Source organism: Homarus americanus, unplaced genomic scaffold, assembly GCF_018991925.1.
Source record: "Homarus americanus isolate GMGI-L3 unplaced genomic scaffold, GMGI_Hamer_2.0 scaffold43938, whole genome shotgun sequence".
NCBI classification, from domain to species: domain Eukaryota; kingdom Metazoa; phylum Arthropoda; class Malacostraca; order Decapoda; family Nephropidae; genus Homarus; species Homarus americanus.
In genome coordinates, this window is record NW_024723585.1 from 5,013 (window position 1) to 13,205 (window position 8,193).

At 42.8% G+C, this 8,193-nt stretch overlaps 4 non-coding genes across 4 annotated transcripts; all 4 read right to left on the reverse strand.

The window, feature by feature from the left end:
• Nucleotides 1–450: 450 nt before the first annotated feature.
• Trnag-gcc lies at nt 451–521 on the reverse strand. Its single transcript has one exon. It is a non-coding gene; the product is annotated as a tRNA-Gly (tRNA).
• A 1,259-nt stretch (nt 522–1,780) lies between these two features.
• On the reverse strand, nt 1,781–1,851 carry Trnag-gcc. Its single transcript has one exon. It is a non-coding gene; the product is annotated as a tRNA-Gly (tRNA).
• Nucleotides 1,852–4,572: 2,721 nt separating this feature from the next.
• On the reverse strand, nt 4,573–4,643 carry Trnag-gcc. Its single transcript has one exon. It is a non-coding gene; the product is annotated as a tRNA-Gly (tRNA).
• Nucleotides 4,644–7,363: 2,720 nt separating this feature from the next.
• On the reverse strand, nt 7,364–7,434 carry Trnag-gcc. The gene has a single exon. It is a non-coding gene; the product is annotated as a tRNA-Gly (tRNA).
• Between the last annotated feature and the right edge of the window lie 759 nt (nt 7,435–8,193).

An 8,193-nucleotide genomic window follows, 5' to 3' on the forward strand; every position in this document is an offset into this window, starting at 1 on the left:
AGTAGCTATATCAGTTCCCATGTATAGAACCAAACACACAATGTGCTTGAATACCTCTTGTGCAAATGTGAATAACAAGGTGTGGGGCCAGACATACTGCCTCACACGCCTGTACTCACGCAGTTGCGATTAAGTTACCCTTTATGTATAGAACTAAACAAAGAATTTATTTGGAATACTGTGTAACATTTAATGCCATAATATCCTGACCACGGGGGTTAGGTTTTCTGACCCTCTGTAAACCATACTCCGTAATCCTTTTGCGCTACCGCTCACAAGATGAGTATGGGGTGCACAATAATCTATCCGCTGTAAGCGGCAAAATTAAATTCCCTCGACCATTGAACCCTCTCCTCTTCCTCCTTAACCTTAACCCCAAGTAACGTCGTTGGTACAAGGTCGCCCCTGACATAAAGATTCTGGCGATCTTGAGTATTCCACGGTAAAATGTGCATCGGCCGGGAATCGAACCCGGGCCTCCCGCGTGGCAGGCGAGAATTCTACCACTGAACCACCGATGCTGCTTCTTGCTTCAATTCATATTACTGTAAACTAATAAAAAAAAAATATAATCCTAATTTATAGACAACAACCAAACATCAGCCAATTTCCATACACAACGCACTCACAACAATGTGAAATAATAATATCACACTGAGCTCCTGTTGTCTGTTTGTTGGGTTGTAGATTTATAGCACTCTCCGCTGGTCCGTGAAGTTGAAAAGTTTGGAAACTACTGTACTGCTCCAGACAGTCAGATACATTGCTTTTTTATACGGGGATTAGCCCACCCGGGCACAGGTCACTGACCCACATCGGGACCTGGGGGGCGAAAGTATAATAGTAATAATAATAATAATAATAATGATAATAATAAAGAAATGCAAAAACGAAAAAAAATTACAAGTGAGAAACAATATACGTATATTGTGTTGTCAATAGTAAGAGAAACAATTGAGACCCTGCAATTGTGTGTAAATGAGGCAGAAGTCAGATCAGCAACCTAGAACTTGGTCACAATTTTCGTGATGCCATATGGCAGCAGGGTCTACCATTAGACAACACAATAGGCTTCCAATATTTTCCCAGGCGGTAGCACCTTCCTGTTTGGTAGCTGCTTACTACCTACTACTAAGTATACACTGGCTCTAGAATGTACCTGAACCTGTCCCAGTGTTGGTTAAGTATGATAATTTTATCTACTTGTGGCTTCTTTAACCTGAGGCTGTGACCTCTCGTGGGGCATCCGTTAGCTCTAGGCATAAACACTCGACTGAGTAATGTCCTCTGAGGTGCTTATAAACTTATATTAAATCATTCCTTTCTCGTCTGTTGTATTAGCTGTATGACCTTCTGCCCCTACTCCGACAACTGCTGCAGATATTGACTATGAGGCTACTGTCACTGAATGCCGCATAGATCTGCGGCTCAACTAATTTAACACAGATAGGATAGTTTCTTATGTATTAGGATATTTAATATTAAGGTAATTAAATGGTGGCGAAGGTGTGGCTATTGGGGTAGGCTCGAGGCCACGTTAAAAAAAAAGAAAAAAGTGTAGGTTGGTACCTGAGGAGCTGGCGTGCAGGCACCAATCGGGTGACTCACTTTTAGACATTCTCAATCAACTAACAGTGACTAGCATATCTCAGGGACCCCTTACCTCGACCACTGCACCCTCCCGTCTTCATCCGTCACCATAACCCAAGTAACGTCGTTGGTATAAGTACGTCCCTGACTTGAGGATTCTGGTGATCTTGAGTTTGTTCACGGTAAAATGTGCATCGGCCGGGAATCGAACCCGGGCCTCCCGCGTGGCAGGCGAGAATTCTACCACTGAACCACCGATGCTTCTTTCCTTCTCTTCATATTACTATAAACTAATACAAAAAAAATATCATCCTAATTTATAGAAAACAAACATACATTAGCAAATTTCCATTCACAACGCACTCATAACAATGTGGAATAATAATAACACACTCAGCTCCTGTTGTCTGTTTGTTGGGTTGTGGATTTATAGCAGGTAAATATAGTCAGAGATATATGGTTGTTGGTGATAGATTTATATAGATTATATCAATGTTATATAGGGGGAGGGAATGTGTGGATAATTTACTTAACACACACACACCACCGAAGGGTCAAGACGTACCTGGCGCTCCTCTCAGAGCAGCCAGGTCAACTGTTATGTTGGCCCATACCAACCCCTTCCCCTGAACCCTCCTCCCCACCGGAATATCAACATGTTCTGCCAGAAGTTACTATTTCATTTAGGAAAGGAATGGAACCAGTGTTAAACAGAGGTGAACAGTGGTGAACAGTGCTTAAGTCAGTGAGAACAACTCAACAGTAACAGTGGTACCCAAGTTGACCTTTCACACAGTGAGGTCCCAGGTACCCAGTGATAACGGCCCGACCCAACTACCAGCGATGTGTTAATCCATCTACGATAGGAAGGCCTGGAACCACACCTCACTCATATAACACCATCTTTGAGGGAATTACTACACCACGTGAGGCCCCTCGTAACACCATCTGTGAGGGAATTACTACACCACGTCAAGCCCCTCATAACACCACCTGTGAGGGAACTAGTACTCCACGTGATGCCCCTCATAACGCCATCTGTGAGGGAGTTACTACACTGCGTGTCTGCTGTTCAACACCTCAGCTCACATGATCTACGTGTGTAAACATTAATCTGTATGTTCACTGTATGTTCCTTCACCTTTCTCTAATGAAGGCTTTTGTTAAACCACCAATGTATGTAGTAAGTCATTTATGTCCAATGTATATTTTCAGCGTTCGGGCTGCAAAAATTTTCAACAAACCGTTTATTATTATTATTATTATTATTATTACGCTTATTCTCCATAATTCCCCTAACTTCCACCGCTCCCCTCCTTTCTCTATCTACACCCACCTCCCCTCCTCCTTGCTTCCTCCTGTCTCCCCTCCCTCCATAAACTCTTCACCTCCTCCTCCTCCTCCTCCTCTCTTTATACACTCCTCACCTCCCCTTCCCTCCACCACGAAACCCTTCGTTCTCACCACCTCCATCACCATCACCACCTCCATCACCATCACCACCTCCATCACCATCACCACCCCAGTACCTCTATCTTGCCCTCCGTCATTCTTTATCCTCTTGGGCCGTGGCTCCCAAAAATAATTTTATTAAATGTTGTGATCATTAATAATTATAGTGTGTTCAGTTCATTAGTAAATTTTAACTAATATTTATCTGTGGCAACTATCTGCTGACTCGAGTCCTGGGTGGCCTGGCGAATGACGATTGACGATTTATCGAATTTAGTCCGTCGGTCACGGGGGTAGAATGTCTTGCGTTCCTTTCCGCTTCATCTAATATATTACTATTTTTTAAACTATTCATCTATGATGCCTCGTAAATATTATTAGAAGATAAGAAAATACTGCAAGCACAGTGGATCCTCACTGCTGAGCTGCTGCCAATATTTACGGAAATAAACGTCTTGAAGGCATTTTTGGTGTAGTTTTTTGTCTGTTCCTGTACCCCGTGTTTCACACTGTAGAATGGTGTATCTCAATAACGATATTTCCCAATAATTATCGGTCCCAATCTCACGAAATACCGAGGGTTTACTGTATATGAACTAAGTATATTGTAAATATAAAATATCTGCAATTACCGATCCGCAGAATATTTTTCACTCTCCGCTGGTCCGTGAAGTTGAAAAGTTTGGAAACTACTGTACTGCTCCAGACAGTCAGATACATTGCTTTTTTATACGGGGATTAGCCCACCCGGGCACAGGTCACTGACCCACATCGGGACCTGGGGGGCGAAAGTATAATAGTAATAATAATAATAATAATAATAATGATAATAATAAAGAAATGCAAAAACGAAAAAAAATTACAAGTGAGAAACAATATACGTATATTGTGTTGTCAATAGTAAGAGAAACAATTGAGACCCTGCAATTGTGTGTAAATGAGGCAGAAGTCAGATCAGCAACCTAGAACTTGGTCACAATTTTCGTGATGCTATATGGCAGCAGGGTCTACCATTAGACAACACAATAGGCTTCCAATATTTTCCCAGGCGGTAGTACCTTCCTGTTTGGTAGCTGCTTACTACCTACTACTGAGTATACACTGGCTCTAGAATGTACCTGAACCTGTCCCAGTGTTGGTCAAGTATGATAATTTTCTCTACTTGTGGCTTCTTTAACCTGAGGCTGTGACCTCTTGTGGAGCATCCGTTAGCTCTAGGCATAAACACTCGACTGAGTAATATCCTCTGAGGTGCTTATAAACTTATATTAAATCATTCCTTTCTCGTCTGTTGTATTAGCTGTAGTGTAGGTTGGTACCTGAGGTGCTGGCGTGCAGGCACCAATCGGGTGACTCACTTTTAGACATTCTCAATCAACTAACAGTGACTAGCATACCTCAGGTAACCCGTACCTCGACCACTGCACCCTCCCGTCTTCCTCCGTCACCATAACCCAAGTAACGTCATTGGTATAAGTACGTCCCTGACTTGAGGATTCTGGTGATCTCGAGTTTGTCCACGGTAAAATGTGCATCGGCCGGGAATCGAACCCGGGCCTCCCGCGTGGCAGGCGAGAATTCTACCACTGAACCACCGATGCTTCTTTCCTTCTCTTCATATTACTATAAACTAATACAAAAAAAATATCATCCTAATTTATAGAAAACAAACAAACATTAGCCAATTTCCATACACAACGCACTCATAACAATGTGGAATAATAACACACTCAGCTCCTGTTGTCTGTTTGTTGGGTTGTGGATTTATAGCAGGAAAATATAGTCAGAGATATATGGTTGTTGACGATAGATTTATATATATTATATCAATGTTATATAGGGGGAGGGAATGTGTGGATAATTTACTTAACACACACACACACACACACACTTATTCTCCATAATTCCCCTCACTTCCACCCACTCCCTCTTTCTCCTATCTACACCCACCTCCCCTCATCGCCTTCCTCTTTCATCTCCCCCTCCCTCCATAAACTCTTCACCTCCTCCTCCTCCTCCTCCTCTCTTTATACACTCCTCACCTCCCCTTCCCTCCACCACGAAACCCTTCGTTCTCACCACCTCCATCACCATCACCACCTCCATCACCATCACCACCCAGTACCTCCTATCTTGCCAGATGAACAACGATGCCATAGAGAAATCCGACTGCGGAGAGATTTAGGAGTAATGATAAGTAGGAACCTTAAGCCAAGTAAACAATGTGTTTTTGCTCGAAACAAGGCTAATAAAAGTACTTGGGTTCATACAAAGTGTTAGTTACAAGACTAGCGAGGTCATCCTAAAACTGTATCTTGCTCTTGTGAGACCACACCTGGATTACACAGTTCAGTTCTGGTCACCGTATTACAGAATGGATATAGAATCCTTGGAAAGAATTCAGAGGAGAATAACCAAAGACTAATCCCGGGCATTAGGAACCTTGAGTATAGAGACAGGTTAAAGCATCTTAATTTGCACTCCCTCGAGAGACGTAGAGCGAGGGGCGACCTGATAGAGGTGTATAAGTGGAAGACAGGGCTAAACAAAGGGACATTACAAAGGTACTCAAATTATCCAACCAGGAGCGAACTCGTAACAATGGTTTTAAATTAGACAAATTTAGATTTAGGCGTGAAATAGGTAAACACTGGTTTGGAAACAGAGTAGTGGATGAATGGAACAAGTTACCAAATATCATCATTAACTCGAATACGCTGAATAGCTTCAAACATAGGTTGGATGCTCATATGAGCAATAGGGTTGGGTGTAAACGGACTGCCCAGTATGGGCCAATAGGCCCGCTGCAGTTTTCCTCCATTCTTGTGTTCTTGTGTTCTTGTGTCATTCTTTATCCTCTTGGGCCGTGGCTCCCAAAAATAATTTTATTAAATGTTGTGATCATTAATAATTATAGTGTGTTCAGTTCATTAGTAAATTTTAACTAATATTTATCTGTGGCAACTATCTGCTGACTCGAGTCCTGGGTGGCCTGGCGAATGACGATTGACGATTTATCGAATTTAGTCCGTCGGTCACGGGGGTAGAATGTCTTGCGTTCCTTTCCGCTTCATCTAATATATTACTATTTTTTAAACTATTCATCTATGATGCCTCGTAAATATTATTAGAAGATAAGAAAATACTGCAAGCACAGTGGATCCTCACTGCTGAGCTGCTGCCAATATTTACGGAAATAAACGTCTTGAAGGCATTTTTGGTGTAGTTTTTTGTCTGTTCCTGTACCCCGTGTTTCACACTGTAGAATGGTGTATCTCAATAACGATATTTCCCAGTAATTATCGGTCCCAATCTCACGAAATACCGAGGGTCTACTGCATATGAACTAAGTATATTGTAAATATAAAATATCTGCAATTACCGATCCGCAGAATATTTTTCACTCTCCGCTGGTCCGTGAAGTTGAAAAGTTTGGGAACTACTGTACTGCTCTAGACAGTCAGACACATTGCTTTTTTATACGGGGATTAGCCCACCCAGGCACAGGTCACTGACCCACATCGGGGCCTGGGGGCGAAAATGTAATAATAATAATTATAATAATAATAATAATAATAATAATAATAATAATAATAATAATAATAATAATTAAGAACCATAAAGAAATGCAAAAACGAAAAAAATCTAAAGTGAGAAACAATATACGTACAGTATATTGTGTTGTCATTAGTAAGAGAAACAATTGAGACCCTGCAAGTGTGTGTAAATGAGGCAGAAGTCAGATCAGCAACCTGGAACTTGGTCACAATTTTCGTGATGCCATATGGCAGCAGGGTCTACCATTAGACAACACAATAGGCTTCCAATATTTTCCTAGGCGGTAGTACCTTCCTGTTTGGTAGCTGCTTACTACCTACTACTAAGTATACACTGGCTCTAGAATGTACCTGAACCTGTCCCAGTGTTGGTCAAGTATGATATTTTTCTCTACTTGTGGCTTCTTTAACCTGAGGCTGTGACCTCTCGTGGGGCATCCGTTAGCTCTAGGCATAAACACTCGACTGAGTAATATCCTCTGAGGTGCTTATAAACTTATATTAAATCATTCCTTTCTCGTCTGTTGTATTAGCTGTAGTGTAGGCTGGTACCTGAGGTGCTGGCGTGCAGGCACCAATCGGGTGACTCACTTTTAGACAATTCTCAATCAACTAACAGTGACTAGCATATCTCAGGTACCCCTTACCTCGACCACTGCACCCTCCCGTCTTCCTCCGTCACCATAACCCAAGTAACGTCGTTGGTATAAGTACGTCCCTGACTTGAGGATTCTGGTGATCTTGAGTTTGTCCACGGTAAAATGTGCATCGGCCGGGAATCGAACCCGGGCCTCCCGCGTGGCAGGCGAGAATTCTACCACTGAACCACCGATGCTTGCCTCTAGTCTTCACGTTGTGTATATTTGGAATTTGTTATATGTAATTATATTTCTTTGGTTGAGTGTATGTAGCTACATATACCTTTATTGCGGTATTGGTGTATTCTAGAGTAATAGCACAGAACTGTAGATATAGAAGGCGTGGGTGCGAGTCTGTGTTCTTTTGTTTCTGTCCTAATGTACAGTATATATCAGATGCCTACAGGAGAGCTTGTGGAGGTATGGGTTTGTGTTCACACTCAGGATGGTTGGAGATAGGAAACTCACAATGTGCTCTCTGTATACATGTTGTATTGGATGTACAATGCAGCTTGGTGCTGGGAAGGCAGCATGATTACAAGCGTGATGTAGAGAGGGCTGGTTGGTGAGGGTGCTCAGAGGAGGACAGCTTGTGGGTCGCCATGCTCGCCAGCGGGAGCGAGGGCCGCCAGGCAGCGGCGGAGGAGGAGGAGGTGTTGCTTGCTGGTTGGTGTAGGTAGAAAGAGAGCGATCACCACGAGGTCAGGTCTTAAATAGCGGGGGGTAGGCGTGGCTTAGTAGTTGACCTCCGCGATGTATGGCGGCGCTGGTTGACCCAGACCACGAGGCATACACTGGGAAATTCGTGGGGTCGGCTACGCAGCGACAAACAGCGTTTGTAGGGGAGAAATCCACTACAAGCTCTGGTTCTCAACTGGTTCAGCCAGGATAATATTATTATTATCCACTCTGTATCTGTGTTTTTCTGGCCAAATAAACTGTTTCAATTCAATTCA